At 35.6% G+C, this 21862-nt stretch overlaps 1 protein-coding gene across 1 annotated transcript in view; it reads right to left on the bottom strand.

The window, feature by feature from the left end:
* Positions 1-10762, bottom strand: part of LOC126966692 (uncharacterized) — a 105481-nt gene extending 94719 nt beyond the window's left edge. The window contains exon 1 of the mRNA XM_050810873.1: positions 10623-10762. The gene's annotated coding sequence lies outside the window, so the exon portion shown is untranslated. The remainder of the gene's footprint in view (positions 1-10622) is intronic.
* Positions 10763-21862: the final 11100 nt, after the last annotated feature.

The raw sequence follows: 21862 nt of genomic DNA, 5'->3' as shown, positions 1-21862 counted from the left end.
TTGCATAGGATGCCGGCTAGATTATAGATACCACAACAGCGCCTTTTTCTGACGTGAAGCACTAATGTGTAAGCATTTATGTGTTTCGTTCTAAAGCGGACCGTAGCTAGTGAAATTATTGTCAAATGAGATTTAACATTTTTGTCTCACGGTGACGAGCGCAATTGTATTGCCGCTAATAATTTTTATGTTAACGTTTTCAAGAATCCTGAGCGGCACTGCATTGTTATGGGCAGGGCGTCTCAATTACCACCAACTGAACGCCCTGCTCGTTTCATCCCTAATTTTCATTAAAATAAAGAAATAAAAAAAGACGTGTGGCACTCGGGGACTCCCGCGGTAAAGCTATTGTATAGCATTTTTTATCAACTCATGCAATTATAATTATTTATTTATTTTATTTATGTAGCATTTTTTACCTTTGATTTTTTTTTCTTTGATATTAATTCAAGTTACACTTTTTGAGCGTGGTGACCGATAAACAAACAATTTTTGTTTTTTTATTAATTAAATGAGAAGTTAATATTGTTCAAAATATTTTTATTATCTTACAATACATGTAGGTTATTCAGGAATATTTATAAAGGAAGGATAAAATAATAGGAAATAATATAATAAATAATAGGAAGATATAAAATTTATTCACATTTTTTTTGGTACCAATTTCAATATTTTTTTTTAAAGAAATAATGACAATGAAATTTACAACATTATAATATCACGGCAACTGCGTACGAAAACAAAAATAGCTACTTAATAATAATTTAATGCATGGTGTTGCTTAATCACAAATAGTGAATTATAAAGGTGTTATTACAAGATTCCTCTGGTGTTGCAAGAGAGTATGGGCGGCGGTGATCACTTAACAACAGGTGACCCGTACGCTCGTTTGTCCTCCTATTCAATAAAAAAAAAAATTATAAAGATTATATTTTTTTTATTACAAAATATGAAACATTCTAAAAACCACAGAGGTTTGACTTCAATGCATTGTTTTAGTTTACGCCTTATGTTAGTATTTTACAAAATAAATATAATATAAACTAAACATTAAATTCAATTAATACCTACATACTAACATCTATAAAAAGGCTACAAGTACATACAAGGCTACTAGTAATAATATATGTACATGTTATGTTGTGTTGTTGGGTTATACTCAAACTTCATGGTATAAAAAAAGGCCGGATAATTGCAGGCATTTGGTATAATAATTTATATCTTCCCATTAAAACTAAATCAAAAAGCGTTGGGCGCCACACTATCATGATAACCCGTTATCGGGCGAGGTCCTCTCTACGAGGGTGAGCTACCTCGATACCCCACCCCCCACCCTCACGACCCCCGGCCCAATTATACATCATTCACTAAACTACTGCCACGCTATACAGATTACATGTTAAGATGACTTTACACTCACCGCACAATATTGGAAGGTCTTTTACACAGTGAGAAACGAAAAATATTAAACAGAGGATCTCGGACCGAGAAGAACGGGCGCAAGAAACTCAGAGGGATTTTTTTTATAAAAGTATGGATTACAATGTACCTATTATAGTACAAAAAAAAACTTATATGCTTATTGAGCCTGAGTGTGTTCGCTCCATTCCCAATCTGTGGTGTCATTAAAAAAATCATTTAGTTATGTTATATTAACCTTTACCACTTTTTTTTCATTTTCTGGGATCATTTTATACGAGCATATATACATCGCCCACTAAAAGACTTACTAACTCGACCTAACCGAGTTGTAGGCATAACAAGTTTATGTTCGTTCCTAGTGTTAACATTATGATTGTCGCAGTTTCTAGCAAATTCCTTAATGTACCTATGAACATACAGAGCATTATCATTATTTCCTATTCATTCTATTTAGTTACTTTAGCGCAAGCGCCGACAGTTTCGTCTATTGGTCTTCCTACTTCCAGACCCCGCGATTAGCGTCTAATCAGTGCGGTGACCATGCGTTATGTAATAAATTACTTGATGACCGTGTTCTGAAGCCTATCAGTAATATGCTTTTTAAAAATGTATCTACCTTGGACTTTCGAGCACGACTGCGACAGGCACGGTTCGATTCTCACCAATGTGTGGTTTTCGGATTAATATTCATCAAAATCAAAATGAGTATACAATATTTTAATATTTAAATGTTATCTAGTTTCTACTAATCTAAAACTATAAACAGAATCTATCCCGTCTGATGTGTTGGGTCCTTAACATATGCGTGCTAGCGCTAAGCCATCAGAATCTGGTTCGGTTAAATTTTAATCGTTTAATGGCCCTTATGAGATAATTGAAGGCTTTTTTACGTTTCGAGTGAAGTATTGAAGCCGTTCCGAGCGATACATTGCATCAATATGCTTTTGTTGTAAACCCTATATTATGTCTTAAGTTTATTGTACGGATTTTCCTGTTCGCTGACGTATTAGTTAAAATATCTTATTTTCTATTCTAAAGTCTATTAAATTAAATCAAAATTGAAACAAAAATAAGTATAGCGGTTTAAATGGCTTCTATTAACTCCCTAAATCTATATTATACTAAGAATCTGTTGCTAAATTCTCTTTAACAACAGAGTTTTAGTATAATAATTGAAGAAGTAAGGCATTGAATACAAGTCTGATTTAAACTTGTTTGAAATTTGTATTAAATTCCTTAAAGTTTGTGGCAGTCAATTCTCTAAAATTGCCTTTGTAACAATCATCTCGATCTCGTGTTTAAAATTTAGAATTTTTTAAAAATAGAATTTGATATTCTCAGTTTTGTCTAGAATCAGTGTCACCCAACTGCGAAATGTATATTTAAGATAACGTGTTTATGTATGTGTTGTGGTTTATTCTTTTAATGGCTCTAGTCTGGAGACCAAACGCGTGGGCCAATCTTAACAATTCTCACGTCACTAAACTAATAGGCCTAAAAACAAGGTCGGATTTGGTACGGCTAGATCTAAATAGAAATAATAATTTTGAGAATACGACATACCATCGAAAATGGACCGCGTCCGATGGTTCGCCCGAACCAAATCCGAACATGTGTTTACAGCTTAAGTGTCAGTAACCTAAAACTATACAGATGGTTGTTTTTGATATTCTTTATTATTGAAAATTTTATTGACATGGCAAGCTCTATTATTCCTAATCTTCCCATAGTTAAATATTCAACAGTGTGGCCCATTTAAGGTTATTAAACGCTTTTTATTAGCTTGACTTGTTTATTTAAGTGATCTTTGAACATGATTAAATGACCGATGACATGTAAGCAGTCTGTCCCACTTTTATTAGCTTGTTACGTATGTCTGTTTGTATGTAGTTACCTAACGGAATATTTGAAAGAGATTTTCAAACCTTCAAAACGTCGGATTAATTTAGAAGGTCAAGTACTGATGTCAATTTAATAATCTATATAGCCTGTTCGATTTTTGCTACCAGGATCTTCAGGATAACCGATTTTCAATGTCCGATATCCGGCAGTGTCTTTGTGCCAAAGACTATGGCTGCTGTTAATACATATATTATTAAAATAATTTTAATTAATTTGAATGGAAACTAAAAACACTTTTATGACATAATAATGTTATCGTTTTTTTTCATATTAGGTATGCTATCTGTGTGTCACCGAGTACTTAAATAACTAAATTCAACCACAGTCAACAACGTGTGTACCCCTTAAACAACTTTATCGCATTTGATTAAATTGTATAATTATTAATATTATAAATGTGAAAGTTTGTATGTCTGGATGTATGTTTGTACTTCTTTAACGCAAAAATTACTGAATGGATTTTGATGAAACTTTACAATAATATAGCTTACACACCAGAATAACACATGGGCTATTATTTATAAAACTATCGCGTGAATTATACTTTATATGGCAAAACAACGTTTGCCGGGTCAGCTAGTTTAAAATATAAATTAAATATGTTCGGTGACGTTGTTGTTAAGTAGTTTAAAACAAAATATACCTTAAGGCTTGGATCATTTATACGCCTAGATAGACTATGAGAGCTGTGAAAATGTCGAAAGAAAATTTAGGTTAGAACTAACCTCTATTTAGAGCAATTCACGCAAACTAACACAAAATGTCACACAAATCGCGAGTGTAAACGTAGCTTGTCACGCACACTAAACTAATATTCGTGGTCTGTTTTTATCGGTTGTTTAAAAGCAAGAGACTATTAACTATCTAAGCCTTAAGGAACTAAAAAGAACATAAAATGTTTGCTGCAACTTTTTAAACAATTCTTTATTTTTATTCAGGTGATATGAAACAAACAATTAAGAGTCCAATTAATTCTGCGTTATAATTGAGTCGACTGTTCCCTTAAAGCCGATATAAAAGTGAATAAAATGAAAACAAACCCTCGGAATACAAATTAACATAATGAATTGTACAAAACAGAAGCAGAAAGCTTAATTCAACATAATAATAGGTTTCGTCTCAATTTTCATGTTGCGGGTTTTTTAACGATTTGCCCGTCGAGCACGCAGATTTGTTTCAAAACTTATTCGAGGTCAATGTTACTATGTGTATGTGATGTGTTTCAATAAAATGGCCAAGAGCGAGTCGTGCTTGTATATAAATCTTTCGTATGTACTAAAACATTCTAGTACGTTAAAAGACATTAAGAATTGGCATATGGTTATGGCAAGTAAAGCGGCTTTAGTAAAGTTACTTTTGTTAGTAAACCAGTGGAGGCTCCCTTGCACAGGATGCCGGCTAGATTATGGGTACCACAACGGCGCCTATTTCTGCCATGAAGCAGTAATGTGTAAGCATTATTGTGTAAAATTACTGGGCAGACGTAACACCTTATATCTCAAGGTGACGAGGACAATTATTGTAGTGCCGCTCAGAATTTTTGGGTTTTTTGAAGAATCCTTAGCGGCATTGCATTGTAATGGCCAGGGCGTATCAATTACCATCAGCTGAACGTCCTGCTCGTCTCGTCCCTTATTGTCATGAAAAAAGTTCAGTGCAGTCCTGTTTTACTGCGACCAATGTGATCTAATGTGCTAAGATTGATTCTTTTCATGAATCTTATTTTATCTTTTGCAGTGAGCTGACACATCTCAAGTGGTTGAAGAATTGGTTTTCTCAGATGCTACGTTTACGCATTAATGGACCACATTCAGAGAGGATGTGTTACGGGCATGTGGTTATAGTAAGACAGTTAATAGGGTTTTATGTATCTGTATTAGGCAACATTGTTTTTGAAGATAAAAGTTCCTAAGGCATGTTGAACACATTATATTGTGGGTTTTGAATGAGACTGACCTGTAACGCTTGCTTGGGTAGATAAATTACTTTATGAATATAGAAGAAAAAAAATTATACTAATAGTATCATCACCTTTTTTCTTTTTTTTATGAAAATAAGGGACGAGCAATTGCGCTCGTCACCTTGAGACATAAGATGTTAAGTCTCAATTGCCCAGTAATTTCACTAGCTACACCTTGATGAACTTTTAATTTTTATCGTACGGTTTTAAACACACACCATTTTAATGTTAGGGTTTGTAGGATATTGCACTGAACTTCGCGGACCTGCATGTGCTTAAAGCACGTCTTTTGTTTCACATTCACTTGGAGGATTGGAAATAGACGCTAAAACATAGGGATTACGATTGGCATCCCTGAGCTAGAGTTATATAAATCTTCAATAACGTAACACTTATTAGTTTCATGAGGCGTTGAATTCTCATTGGCATGTTTTCTTCCTCAAGAGTTAGGGTTTCAAGGCATTCCGTTCTCGCAATAACAATTGCCTCACACTCTAGCAGGATGAGGCTCCTTTGCACAGGATGCCGGCTAGATTATGGGTACCACAACGGCGAATAGTGCTTCCGTGAAGCAGTAATGTGTAAGAATTACTGTGTTTCGGTCTGAACGGAGCCGTAGCTAGTGATATTACTGGGCAAATGAGACTTAACATCTAATGTCTCAAGGTGACGAGCGCAATTGTAGTGCCGCTCAGAATTTTTGGGTTTTTCAAGAATCCTGAGCGGCACTGCATTGTTATGGGCAGCGCGTATCAATTACCATCAGCTGAACGTCCGTCTCGTCCCTTATTATCATAAAATAATATGTATTTAGGCTTTACATTTCTATGTCCAATGGGCAATGAGTTTGGTAAAGAGTTATAAAACCTCTTTGAGAAAGAGAGACTTATTTGCTCTCCCGCTAAATAGTTGCCCTTAATTTAACTTACAGTGTATGTAATGATAGTAGTGTCTTCTTTGATGCATACCATCGTGGAACCTTTATTAACATGTTCAACGATAATAAGCCAATCAAATACTGTGCTTCGTTATTCGCCTCGCAATCTCGACTGTACGTATAAGTTTATACATACTAGTACGAATTTTAAACGCCTAGACTAATTAGTAGTCTACTCACGTATCGCCTGTTTGGTTCCCGACAGTATGACGTACACAGTCACTCAATTATTTTATGTCTGTATTATGTGATAATATTGCTAGCATTATAATGTCTCGCTTCTCGCTGAACGATGGGAATTTATATTTGTTTCATCATCATCATCAGCCGGACGACGTCCACTGCTGGACAAAGGCCTCCCCCAAAGAGTTCTACGACGATCGGTCCTGCGCTGTCCTTATCCAACGTATTCCGGCGATCTTGACCAAATCGTCGGTCCATTTTGTGGGGGGCCTACCAACACTGCGTTTTCCTGTACTTGGTCGCCATTCGAGGATTTTACTGCCCCAACAGCCATCTGTCCGTCGAACTATGTTCCCTGCCCACTGCCACTTCAGTTTCGCAATAATTTGGCCTATGTCGGTAACTTTAGTTCTCCTATATATGTTTATATATATATAGGTATATTTTTTTGGTATTTTAAAAAAAAATCTAGTGCTAAGTATTTGTTAATTGCTTTGTTTCATCAGAATAATTGAAGACTGAATGAAACCATAATACTGCGTCAAGATTTCGTGAATTTCCCATGCGTTTAGTACTTTCCGTACAAAAAGGGATAAGCGATGATGATGAATCGGTGATGAGACGATTATCAAGTTTTGCCTTGTCTTTATAATGAGATGGGGCCAGAAGTGCAAGGTTTTTAACTGATTGTAAGTGATAAGCCCTGCCCAGCATTCTTGAGAACCCCAAAATTGTGAGCAGCACCGCGACTGCGCTCATGACCTGAAACTTCAACCTTTAAAAGGTTTTCGGCCTTAAACAACAGGCCTTACCAGGGATAGGCTCCTTTGAACAGGATGCCGGCTAGACTTTGGGCACCACAACGGCGCCTTTTTCTGCCGTGAAGCAGTAATGTGTAGGCATTATTGTGTTTCGGTCTGAAGGGCGCTGTAGCTAGAAATTACTGGGAAAATGAGACTCAACATCTTATGTCTCAAGGAGACGAGCGCAATTGTGGTGCCAATCAGAATCCTGCGCGGCACTACATTGTAATGGGCAAGCCGTATCAATTACCATTAGATGAACGTCCTACTCGTCTCGTCCCTTATTATCATAAAAAAATTGCGAATTATGAAGCTTTGTGGTGCTAAATGTAGCTTCGATGAGAAGTAGTATGACGACCCATTGTAGATTTCTGCGATACGCAGTTCTTTGTGGGAAACGTATGTTAAATATTATTTGAGTACTTAAGTATTATGACGCTTGCCCCCTAGTCTACAAATAAATAATTATTCCATCTTTAGTCTCTTCATGAAATAAATATAACATTTTAAGAAAATAGGTACATCCCTACTAATATTATAAATGTAAGTTTGTTTGTTATGCTTTCACGCCTAAACCACCAAATCAATTTTGATATAATTTAGTACAGGGTTAGACTAGAGATTGAAAAAGGACAGAGGCTACCTTTTATTATGAAAAAATAAATGGAGGGGTTGAAATAGGGGATGGCAGTTTGTATGGAAATTCGTTAGTATCGAAGATAAAACTATGAAACTTTGTACTTAGCCACTTGATAAGAAATAATTTATAAACATTTGTTCGAGCATTTTTGAAACTTTGACCTACATGAGAATGAAATAGGAGATTAAAGTTCACAGGGAAATACTATTAAAGAGATTGTCCACAATGACAAGGGATATCCGCTGTATCATAGAAGAGTGCCGCCAGCAACGGAAAGAGCAGTTCGTATGTGTATTATCTGAAAAGTATCCTATAAGTAAAATTAAAAAGAAATTGCCCAAAGTAACTATTAAACGCGGGCGAAGTCGCAGGTAAAACCTAGTATACCATATAGGATAACCAATTTATTGCAATTAAAATAGTCCAAAAAATCTATTTCAATTTCGTCATGTATCGTAAGACTTTATAACAAACCACCGGAATATGTTATGTAAACATAAATCTTCCCCTTATCTGGAGACGTGGTAACGACCAATGGCGGTAACTTCCGGTGTTTAGTGTTCTACTGTTCACTCACCAAATGTTTCCCAAATAAATTTGTTTCTTTCAAGGAAAGGGACAGCAAAGTAGCTTAGTGTCAGTAGATGGTAAAACATTAAAATATGTCGGCATATCTTGAGATAGAGAGTACCAATGCGTTTTTTCTCATATCGACCTAGACTCATTTCAGAAGGAAAGTTCTTTCAGCATTCTACAACCATTCTGTCAGAGCGTGGCAAGAACGCATCCAGATAATTTAATAACACTTCAAGATTTTTCCGGTGGAATTCAATAAATAGCCGGCAATGCTCCTGTGAATCCTCTAATATTGTAAGCATGTGTGGTCGTCTGACCATTTACCATCAGATAAATCGTACGCTCGTTTGCCGGCCCGTCTCTTCTACAAAAAGGTTTTCTCTCAATATATATATAGAGCACTTATTGAAAAAGCCGAAAATAGCATTTCAAGCTTAGATAAACTTAATTAAATTTTATCAAAAATTTTACGCATGTTATTGCTGACTTCTAAATCATCAAAAGCTATAGGTAAGTATTGTTAGATTGGGCCAGTATAGTAATAAAACTTAGCTAGAACCAAGCAATTTTGCCTTGTGCTTCCCCGGGGCATAACAATAATAGGGAAGTTCCATGCTCAAGAGCAGGAGTGCTCAAGCTTGAACTGCTGGCGATCTACCTCAAAATTTGTAGACTACGATCGATCGGCTCTGAGAGGCTTCAAGTATGTGTGATGAAGGATTGTCGTCTAGGTAGTGTCACGATGACATAGATATTAGTTTTGCGCAAAATGTGCATTTTTTAGTCAAGGTAAGTGTAGGTCTGCTCTTAAATGTCAATGAAAAAACTCATAATTATTATTCAAAATTGCGAGTTTATTGGTTTTTACAAAACAAACGCGTTCTTAAGTTCTTAGCTTAACTAAATAGTGACTTTGGATGTTGAAGCGTGACACTGCATGTCCTGAGCATACTTTTCATAAGATGTTACGTAATTACCGATTTTAGTTTATTATACCGGATTTTTTTCTCGAGATCTACTCAAAAAGCACTCGCGATCGACCTGTCGATCCCGATCGACCGTTTGAGCACCCCTGCTCAAGAGTATCTTAAGAGACGACTAAGGGCATTTACCAGTGGGAGGTAGGTACCTTTGCACAGGATGCCGGCTAGATTATAGGTACCAATACGGCGCCGTTTTCTGCCGTGAAACAGTATAGTGTAAGTATTATTGTGTAACAAATCACTAGGCAAATGAGACTTAACATCTTATGTATCAAGGTGACGAGCGCAATTGAAGTGCCGTTCAGAGTTTTTCAAGATTCCTGAGTGGCAATGCAATGTAAGGGGCAGGGCGTATCAATTACCATCAGCTGAACGCCCTGCTTGTCTCATCCCTTATTCACATAAAAAAATAAACAACTAACGCGGGAGACATGAAGAAGGAAACCCAAGACGGTTTATTAGACGTGCCGCCATAGCACATCTATAGTCCATAGAGAAATTCTTATTTAGGTTTGCTGTTCAACACTCCAACGAAGCGAATTTTTTTATAACTGCGTAATTCACAATCAGCATCAAACTTGCCCGGTGTCTACGATATCAATAATCGTAGTTAATACTTAATACATATAACGGTCGAATGTAAAAAAAAAATTTTTTGCCATTCCTAAGTGTCAATTCCGTGACCTACATGAATAAAGTGATTTTGATTTGATTTGATAATATACTCAGATTACTTAATAAAATCAGTGTTGCTGTATTTATACGAGGTTCACAAATCTATCTTCAAACAGAATATAATAATTTACAGATTTTATTCATATTTTTGAATCGAAATAAACTAAAAATTAGTTAAAAATAATAATAAGTTTCTACCAATACTTATCTCGAATTTACTTTATTAAGATCTTTAGGTACTTACTAGTACCTAGATTACAAATAAATATTTAGTAATTTTGGGATATTATGGTAATGCTTAGTCTTCTAATAATAGTTAACTTGTAATACACGTATGTATGTATGTATGTATGCGGTGTAATTACAGGTTCTTAAAACATTCTATCCATCTCAGGATGACAAGCGCAGTGTGATGTTTCCGGGGTCGTATCACAAATATTATTTTGTAAATAATGCATATAATAAATTTAATATAAGTAACATTACGTGGACAATCGGTTCGTGTTATTACAAAACCCAAAAATGTTTACAAGAATCTCACCAAAAGCGATACAGTAAGGCAATCCAACACACACACAAACACACTTTATTAAGTTTCGTATCACGTCCGCGTCGGCGCGCGCGCGTTAGTCGAAGGCGTGCGCGGTTCACAGTCGCGTCAACAGTACTGTACGTCTGTACATACCGAGTACCTACTGCTTGCTTATGCTCTGTGCCTACCTAGCCCAAGAGCCAATATACGCTGCTCGTAGCTCAATATAATAATGATGCATTGATTCAGCGACCTCTTCTATTAAGGGTACCCTTATGTATGTTTCTGTATTAATAAAAATTTCTTAATTATAATTATAAAAATATCAAAAGAACACATATACAACATCATAAAGAAATATATACACTTAAATTACTTTGAATATTGCGAATGAAATGTATATTATATTGAATTATAAAATCTGCATGTAACAAATGGGAAATAATAAAAGGCTTCTTTATTTATTATTATTATGTTTCTGTCTGTTTTATATTATTATTAATACTACAATCCCAGTTACTTGTTGATTTCTAGTATTCCAAATTCGCCTTAAAAAGTCAATAATTTCAATCATATTTGGGATGCCTTTGCTGCTACTAACGGAATCCGCATCTCTCTTACACAAAAACTTTACTTTAGACGTTTTCATTATTCCTCCACTACATTAATTAAATCTAAGCATCGTGAAATTGTTAAACTTTGTTGTCCAGAGTTAAAGTATATTATTTGTGATAATAAGTAAGTAATTTGGCTTTCATGCTAAGTAACTGAAATAGATTCATATTTCATGTTAAATTTTTTTTTGTTCAAGTGAATTTATAGCAATTTTTTACCATACGATGATTTCTATTCTCATCACCAATTTAATTAAATCAGTAATTAAAATTATAATAATAAATAACAATAATAAATTTCGTTTATTTCAAAGATTACATATATATTTTTTAATGGTTGAGACTTCCCAGTGAGTGGTCTTAGATAATTAAAAGATCACTCGCTCCTGGGCTAAGACATAGCTTCCAAGAAAGTCGCAGGTTACGTGTTTTCATATTATTGTATTTTAATTACTTTTCTTTATAACTATATAATACCGTAACTTCTTATAAATGTCTTTTATTGGTCTTTTATATATTCACTTTCTTGTTAATGTACGTCCTACGTAATCATCATTTAGTTTGTCATAATATTATTGAGTGTCTATCTACGGGGCGAAAAACTACGCGGCCAAGTGTGCATCGGTGCTGAGGTTTATAAAAATTTTGTTTGGTTTTTTAAAATTAATTATTGTAGAAAAAATATCCACTCTTTAATCATTAATAATTGATTTATTTTTATCACAGTTTCAGATTATCAAAGGAACTCTCTTTGACGTACAATGAAGGTGTAGAATGTGCGAAGCTTTCTTGTGCGATGTTTTCAGGACGATACGGTTTGGGTACATTCAAATAAAGCGCGCAATTTTTTCTAAAAGGCCGGCAACGCTCCTGTGATTCCTCAGGTGTAGCAAGAGAAGGTGACCCGTACCATATCATGACCGCTCGTTTGTCCTAAAAAAAGAGGGTTATCCCTACGGGTACGGAGGAACCCTAAAACTAAAGTAACTTTGGCGGTATCGTAACACAAGGGTCATCGAATATGTCTCACAACCTATTTCTTTATTGATAACAAAAATAATATAAAATCAAATCATTCTCCACAATAAAGCGAATAATCCCGAGGGCAACAGTCAATACATACATTCTCTAACAGAGAAAAATTAAAATGGAAATAATGTCCCATGTTTGATTTGGAATGTTTTGAAAGCTTTGTACTGATTCCAATTTTCAATCGAATGGACAAATAACTTCTCTTTATTTAGGGAATCTACGTCCTGGTAAGTATTTATTCTACACTTGTTAACTCGTTCAATATTAAACATTATGTATACAAGTATGTTTAAAGATTAATATCTGGACGACCGAACCTTGCTCGGATTTTTAAGAATGTACAAAACTTGAAGAAAAAAATACTATAGGACATCTGGATTCGAACCAGGGTCTTCTGCTTTCCAGATCACCCAATGTCCCATCTGAGCTATTATAGTCTTGTGTATATAATATATATATATATATAAAACACGGATAAATTACATTTTTTAATATTGAAACCTAGCTAGGTCGAATTCTCGCCCCCGAAACTACCTGTATACTAAATTTTATTAAAATCGTTGGAGCCGTTTCCGAGATTCAGAATATATATATACAAGAATTGCTCATTTAGAGATATTAGATAATCCTAATGCAGACGTTAATATGACAAGGTTCTTTTGCTATTACGGAGTTGTAACAAGGACTACATGATCTTATCATTACGGATTACATAACGACGTGATACGATTTTGTGTGCCTTTAAATTACACTGTCACAAACACTCCTTTATAGCTATTTTTGGCAGTAATGGGTGTGGTGAACAACCTCTCATCCAGGAGAAGACTGTTCGATCCCCGCCTGTCACGTTCGAATATGTTTTTGATTTTCGAATTTGTAGCATTCTTTATTGGATCTCCACTTTGGGGGAAAACATCGTGAGACAGCCTACACACATCATTTCAGCCGGAAGATGTCCACTGCTGGACAAAGGCCTCCCCCAAAGACGACGACGAGACTCCTGCGCTACTCTCATCCAACCTATGTTGTAGGTTGGAACCTACACACACTGTTAATAAATTCGAAGGTTGTGTGAAATGTTCACCAAACGGGCGAGACGCTCACGGGATGAGGAGAGGTGAGGCAATCGCCCATGGTGTCAAGAGATGCGTTGCCGGCCTTTAAGGTGGGAGTATGCTCTTTTCTTGAAGGTCCCTAAGTCGTATCGGTTCGGGAAAACAGCAGCTGGTAATTGATTCCACAAAGCGGTTATGCGAGGAAAGAAATTTCTTGAAAACGCACAGTTGGCTCATCAAAAAGGGCTCGAAATCAGGAGTTTTAGCGTAAAATAGGCGCGCAGTTTACAGAGATTATGCTCTCTGATCTTAATGAATGAAGTCTGGTCTAGTTTTAAGGAAAGTATGAACTCTTAGACCAAGTGTATGAATAACGTTACCAGTCATAAAATACAGAAAATGTCATATTGGACCTTCGTGACCATTTGCATTCGTACAGAAATACAAAACACGGTATATCAGGATTTATTATGCCAGATAACTCCAAATCATACACGTCAATGACGTAAGTAGACTTTACTTCTGACTTTCTGACTTCACCAAACAAAAAGCAAATCAAACGCCGTAAATTCTGGATTATCTCGCACACTCAGAAGGGATTTTGACCCTTAGTCGATGCATCCAGTACATTTGAATACACAAGAAGCATAGTGTAGCGTTCTTACTAATATTTCAAAGCCTTTTTGTGTTACTTGACTTGTTTTTGGTTTCACCAGTCATAATTTTACAATTGTTTCGTTAGGTATATATTGGTTAATTGCTTGTTGCTGGCTGCGGTCCAATTTCAATATTTTTTTCAAATGATGTTTTTGAATTAGTTATAAAATATAATGGTCTAGTAAATCCTCGCATTGTTTTCGAACAAATATTTATTTATTAAATGCAACGTCGCGTACAATAATCTTTATTCTAAAGCACACCATAATATTATTATAGTAAGTGTATTCCTCACTTACAGGCTAAGTCAACATGCATAATGAAATGAAAAACAATATAATACAAAAACACTTACATTACTAAAAACACAAAAAATTAATCAACTGAAAAGTAATACATTTACAATACATAATGAACTATTAAATACATCAATGTGAGATTTAAAATAAAATAAAACAAGAAGAAAAAAACACTCTTGGTTTTTTAACGATAAAATATCAAGCATTTCGATCATACAGAAAGTATTATCAGGTACAGTAGAAGTGACAAAGATGAATACAAAAGTAACCAGAAATTTTAAATAATAACACATACTGCGAGAAGATATTAAATAATGGAATATCGCGCGTTGTATACAGCCCTATAGGGCAAGCTATTGATACTTAATCAATCACCGTACTGGGGCTATTCATAATCGTAACTTAACAATGTAAAATTGAAAACTTGTTACACTAAAAATCCGACTTCAAACATACCTACATAGAAAATTTATTGAAGTAGGCGTTACTTTGCGGAAATCCATAATTATACAAATGATTTAGAGTTTTCTTTAGTGTTAATTCCGCCAATATTTGTCTTTAAACAATTCGACTCGTGTTTCGCCTTTTTGGCGAGACAACACGTCCTGAGGATGCCTCGTGTAGAGGCGAAACACGATTCGAATTGTTTAAAGACAAATATTGGCGGAATTAACACTAAAGAAAACTCAAATCATTTGTATACCTACATAGATTTTATGACAAAGTATCAAGCTAATTAGAAAAAACTACGTAATAATATTATTAGGTCTTGAATGTAGAGTCTAGACTAGACATTCGAGAAAAGTCTAGACTTTTGTAGTTAAAATATCTTTTTAAAATAATCTTCGCAATATCAGGCTTGAACAGATTGTCATTTTAACGGAAGATCAAATATAATATGTGAATACAACACAATAGAGATATACATGTTACACCGTTTTCTATTATATTATGTTCGCATCAATTTCCTATGCCGTTATTTGTTATGCATGAATTGACAATTGTATTGATATGGCATGGAATGCTAGTTTTTTATAACAGCCATCAACCTCTACCAGCCATCAAACGTCTCGATACTTGAAGAGCTCAAAGTGAAAGAAAGGCTTTCATCTATAGTGAGAGCTCGAATCCTCAGATACTTCGGACATATCACGCGACGTGGAGAGCATGCCATAGAGAGACTTGTTGTTCAGGGAAGGGTCAACGGCAATAGGTCAAGAGGACGCTCCCCTATGCGCTGGAGAGACCAGATCAAAGCTCAACACATGTGCCAGAGAAGCAACAGCCAGGGATAACTGGCGTAGAATCGTTCGTCGTTCGACGTGACCACGACTGCTCTGTAAAGAGTAATCATACGAAGAAGAAGAATCCACCTCTAACTGAAGGGCTAACTAGCCCTTACTAGGGCTAACTACGTGATGGGAAATGCTTACCCCCGACTATTAATAATATCAATAATTTTAACACAGTTTCATACAAATAATCTTGCACCAAACTAGGTATTGGCTGTCCAAGGTTGTCAAACAATAATATATATTTAATACGATATACATATTATATATGCCGATGTGGTATGCAAGTAGGTAGGTAGTAAGTAGCAATCGGCGCCTGTTTCTGCAGTGAAGCAGTAATGTGTAAGCATTATACTGTGTTTGGGTTTGAAGGGCACCGTGGCTAGTGAAATTACTGGGCAAATGAGAGTTAACATCTTATGTCTCAAGGTGACGAGCGCATTTGTAGTGCTGCTCAGAATTTTTGGGTTTTTTAAGAATCCTAAGCGGCACTGCATTGCAATGGGTAGGGCGTATCAATTACCATCAGCTAAACGTACTGCTCGTCTCGTCCCTTATTTTCATTAAAAAAATGCTCTTGGGCGTCACCGTATCAGTCGTCATGCCAGCATGAATGATGTCATCCGCAGGGCATTTCCAGCTCTTAAAATGCCAGCTGTTTTAGAGCCAAATGGTACCCCGCCACGATGGCAAGCGTCTTCATGGAATGATCCCGGTGGCATGGGCACAGGGAAGGGCACTGCTGTAGGACGCACCTTGCGTCGACACTCTGGCTTCTCATGTCCTAGTTACGTCTGTTGGTACTGGGGCTGCTGCTTCAACTGCTGAAGACTGCAAACGTCGCAAATATGTTAGTCTCAGTAAGTCATACATTTTTATGCCGTTTGGTGCCGAGGTATTTTTCCTATGGGGGGAGAATGTACAAAGTATCTTCGCGCCTCAATAGGGCTATTGGAATCACAAGCGCTGGCAGCTATTTCAGTCAACGGATCAGCCTGACTATCCAATGCGGAAATGCTGCCAGTATTCTTTTTAACCGACTTCAAAAAAGGAGGAGGTTCTCAATTCGTCGGTATTTTTTTTTCTTTTTTTTTATGTATGTTACCTCAAAACTTTCGACTGGGTGAACCGATTTTGAGAATTGTTTTTTTATTTGAAAGCTGGTGCTTCCCGAGTGGTCCCATTGTAATTTGGTCCAGATCTGACAGTGAATCCATGAGAAAACCATAAAAGTCTTAAATTTTGCTATAAATACGTATAGCAAAGTGGATGATAAATTTACGAATAACTCAATATCGCGCAAACCGATTTCGATGATTCTTTTTTATTGGAAAGCATATACATCAAAGATAGTTTGGTGAGATTTTGGTTAGGTTCTGATTACGGAATCCATGACAAAGTAACGGAACACTGTCTGTATTCAAATTACAATGTACTTACGTTTAATTTATAATTGTTAGTTAGTGTACTTCAAATTCACTAAAAATCATAAAATAAAAACATTTTTAACAAAAAAACAACCGCCTACAAAAAAACTATTCCAAAACAATAGATATAATGTGCACTAAAAAGTTTAAAAATAATTGCGTATTTTTATACAATCTAATTGATTAATCTTATTCTAGTTATATTATTGTAATTTTTGGAGTCGGTGTCATCCAAGATAGGTTTGTAGCTACATACATAGTTATAGGTGAGATGTGCTTGAGTCGTGAGGAGGCGAGAGCCGAGAGCAGATTGCGGCGGAAGGACACCGATTCCAAAAATAACAATAATTATCGTAACTAGAATTAGATTAATTAATGAGATTTTATAAAAATACGCAATTATTTTTATACTTTTTAGTGCACATTATATCTATTGTTTTGGAATAGTGTTTATGAAGGCGGTTGTTTTTTTTGTAAAATTTTTTTTTACACTTCTCTAAAGACGCATTTCAAATTTCAGAAATATACTAGAATTTGAATAACTTAGATCATTTATACGACTTGATATACTGTGACAGCTGTGAAAACGTCGGTTGACTTTTAATCTCTATATTTAGCAATGCACCCACACTAAAGTAATAAACCTGGCCTGTTTTCATCGGTTCTCTAGTAGCCAGAGGCTCTATTTAGACATAAAAACTATGTTAGGTTAACAGCTACCTACGTAAAAAAATTTCTATGTGCCAAGCGGGAACCAAAACTGCAACTGGTTGTTCTACAATCTACAGGATATGTTATAAATGGTTTAACTATAGACTTAGAAAATACTAGATGATCTGACTCGATAATGCGTGACGTTTAAAAATTAAATAAAAAAAAAATGTTATACATAATTCAAAATACTTATGAGCTTATGCAAATCGTGGCCGACTGTTTACGAATTGTCAATTATATTCGGTTACGGTAACAATACATTCTCTTTCCTTTTCTGTCTTGCTGGAACTCCCTTAGAGATTCTCTGTCGCACGGTTTGTTTGTCTATTGTTAGTCTACCATTCAACTGACGGACTTCAAAGTAATATTTTCCACCATCATATCATTTTCATTGTGAATGATCCACTACACAGTGGGATGTTTTTTTTTTATTTTGATTTAAAAGACAAAAAAAATATTATTCTATAGTTTTTCAATTTAAATTCAAATATTGTTATTCAAAATTGTATCCATTGCCTTAGAAGTATAGGTGCTCCAGCTAGATACCGCAGGCGTAGTCGCAAAGTGCAGCAACTAATACTACGTATCCCAGATATGTTATCCCAGTATCTTTCTTATTCATTAATAAGAAAGATACTGGGATCACATATCATCAACAAGTATCTTGTATTTTATTAATTACAATGTAAAATAACACGAAGCGTATGTTACCAGATTTGAAAGATGCCACGCACACAAGCATCTAATAGTTGACGTAATAAAAAAGCTATTGTTCTTAGGAAGTGCGGTATCACGGAGACCAATCTAAGCCAATAATGCAAAGACATTCTATTCATATAGACAATGCACCTCATACAAAATCAAAGTCGAAATATGGCACATGCTGTGGCATATGACATCATAATAAACTTCGACTAATTGTGTTCTATCATCTGTCCCATTCTGACAAGCGGGTCTTGTCTGGGGACATGTCAATAATATTGTAATATATTTAATGAAAAAATATTCGTTTTATTAAATTACTCCCCCTTTTTGCATATCAATCTTATACAATAAAATAATTTTACCGATGATAAGTCACACAATCTTTTTTTTGAGTCATTAATGCATTATTTAAGCACTTTTTATACCATATTTAGGCTTGTTGATTGACACACGACGAAGGAGGAAAAGTGTGCTTACATTAGCGTTAAGCACACTTTTGCTGTTCCGTTATCAGACTGCGAATGATATGTCCATATGTATATAACGTTATTGCAATAACGTTAAATAAAAGCTCATTTGCCTTGCATGTCAAAGGCATGCTAATAACCGTTACATTTCTCAGTGTATTTTCCCCGGTAGCTCAGTAAACAATAATCTAATAACCTCCCGGGTTCTCACCCCTCCCTCTCTCATTATAAATCCGGGCGTAGGTGAAGTATTCAATTTACAAATACACTCAGGCTTATTTAAATAAATTATCGATATTTTATCAGAGATTTTCGACAAAGCGTTGAGATACGTATGAGATGGAAATTTAAGCGATTTATGGTCTCAACGCTGTAAAGGATCAAAGCTCATAGGGTTAAGCCTATTTTGTGTGTCACAGAGTTTTACCTTTATAACTGATATGGAAATGAATTATATCCAGGCGGTATTGTGGATACTGTTTAGTAAAAGTTCACAGTATACTTCTCAATGCGGTAAAAAATATTTGACAATTAACTGACATAGATACGGCGCGACTAGTATACTTTAGTTATTTCCATAGTATTGTGTCCTATGGTATATTGCTATGGGGCAACGCTGCAGCTGCCGATATTAAAACAATATTTGTGCTGCAGAAGAGGGCTATTCGCAGGTCCTAAGGAAACATTGAGAGAAAAATTCAAAGAAATTAACATCTTGACTGTTGCTTCTCAATATATTCTTAATAATGTAATGTATGTTCATAGGCTTATGTGCCTTATGTGTGAATTTGCTAGAAACTGTCATAACCATAATGTTAACACGAGGAACAGACATAAATTTATAACGCCTACTACTCGGCTAAGTCGAGCTAATAAGTATTTTGTGGGGCGATGTATATGCTTTTACAAGATCCCAGAAAATGTTCAAAACAAAAGTAATAAAAAAAGTAAAGGATTGTTAAAACGTTTGTGTGGTAAAGGTTACTATAACATAAATGACTTTCTTATTGATACCACGGATTGCGCATGGCGCGACCGACCTCAGGCTATTAAATAATAAGTTTAATTGTACAATATTACATTGTAACATATTTTTTCGATGAAAAAAAAGGCCCGCTGAGTTTGTTGCGCCCATAGGTACCTACACTCGCCACGCGTGACTTTAAGCGGGATAGCTTCGTCTAGAACAAAACAAACAAAGCGGACAGACACGCGTGGCCAGACAACCTAAATAATTATAGTAAGTTAGCTGTTTATAATATTAAGTTTTATTTTGTTTAGGGCTTGACACTGACTTCAAACCTATCAATAGGTAGCACATACAAATAATAGTATTTTATTAGTATTAAAGGTAAAGAAAGGTTTGCATAAGAGGTGTATTAAATAAAATTTTTAGTTATTTTATACTTTTCAGATTTTGAAGTCGGTTTTTTTAAACGTACTTTTTTTATGTTTTCAGTTTTATTTGTGTAACTATTCTCAGCCGGCTATCACTTTAAAAACATAACAAATAATTATAATATCATGGGAACATTCATTTTAATTTATAAAATAATGCCATTTAACAGTTATTTATTGATATTGATGTAAAAGTTATTATTAATTTTACTTACAGATTTTATGAAATAATAATAAGAGTAACTTATGTAAGTAAAATAAGGTTCCGTTTAAAGTAAAAATCTACAAAAATGTGGAAAAGAAAATCTGATTTGAATGTCAGATTTCATGCTATAGGCGCCTGTTTGTAACATAAACCGGGTTCCTATATTAAACGAAGCGTCATAGTAAAAACTGCGAACGATAATCGGCCTACCAAACCATTTTACTTTTCAGCGTTTCACAACATAAATAAACTAATGTGTTTTTATACATTTAACTTTATACGAAAGGAGCGTTTATAATATATAATAATATTTATTTGGCATGTATGTGTGTGGCATGCCCTGTGCTTCCCCGGGGCGTAAAAAAAAGGGTAGTCCCAGGCCCAAGGGTTTCGTAAGAGGTGACTACGGGCTTTTTGAAAGTGGGAGAGTCACGTTGCCGTATTCTGACGTCAGCACAATCGGGCCTGACTCGTCCGGGTTACTTACAATACTCGCGCAGAATACCGGCGTGAAGTAGCGGCCTAGTGCCGCTATGTTTCACATAGGTTAGTGTCGAGGACCGGAGGCCATCCCCTCCAACAAAATATCAGAGCGGTATTTCAAAAGATATTACCCCAGGATGGTACCAGCTCTACCAGAGCCGGAGAATCCCTCCCCGAGCATTCGCGCTCGGGTTACCCCTCGTATTCTGGGGAGGGCACAGTACCGCGCATGTCACAGGACAAAACGGGCAGCAACACCACGGCACTTCGCTCCACGCTTAATGTGGACTTTTGTAACATCAAGGAAATTCACTCCGATTTAAACGCCGTTCACCACCGCGCAACTGGCCCTGTGTTTCCTTATGGAGACGCAGATATCTCCTTTTTTGCATTCTACCCTTGGGGCAAGGTTTGTTTCCCTTCGGATGATCCTAGCGACTGCGCCGTTGCAGTAGCCGCTGTGATACTGCAGAGCATGGATATTTTTTTACCAAGCTCTGTAGTACCGATCGGTGGCAGATCACAGCCCTGGGTCAATGCGTCAGTTAAAGCAGCATCTGCAAAAAACAGGCGTACTACTAACAAAATTCATAATACGAGGACCCCACTGAAGTTTGGAATCTTAGGTAATTCCCAAAAATACGGCTGTATCTACAGGTTTCAGCTCATCATCTTTTACTACAATTTTGTGACAACCTGTCTAACATTATACACAACGTTTTAGGCAAGGAAAATTTAATACATGTGATTTTTTTTTAATTAAGAAGGACATTATTTGTTGTGAACCATTCCACTACTTTAGAGATAGCATTGCTCACGTCATCAAAAGCAGTATGCTGTCTATGTAGTTTAAAAAGTATCATCTGCAAAAAATACTATCTAATGCTTATTTTGCACAATG

Source organism: Leptidea sinapis, chromosome 11 (genome assembly GCF_905404315.1).
Source record: "Leptidea sinapis chromosome 11, ilLepSina1.1, whole genome shotgun sequence".
Taxonomy (NCBI): Eukaryota; Metazoa; Arthropoda; class Insecta; order Lepidoptera; family Pieridae; genus Leptidea; species Leptidea sinapis.
Note: the sequence above shows the minus strand (reverse complement) of the source record. Positions and strands in the feature narration are given on the sequence as shown.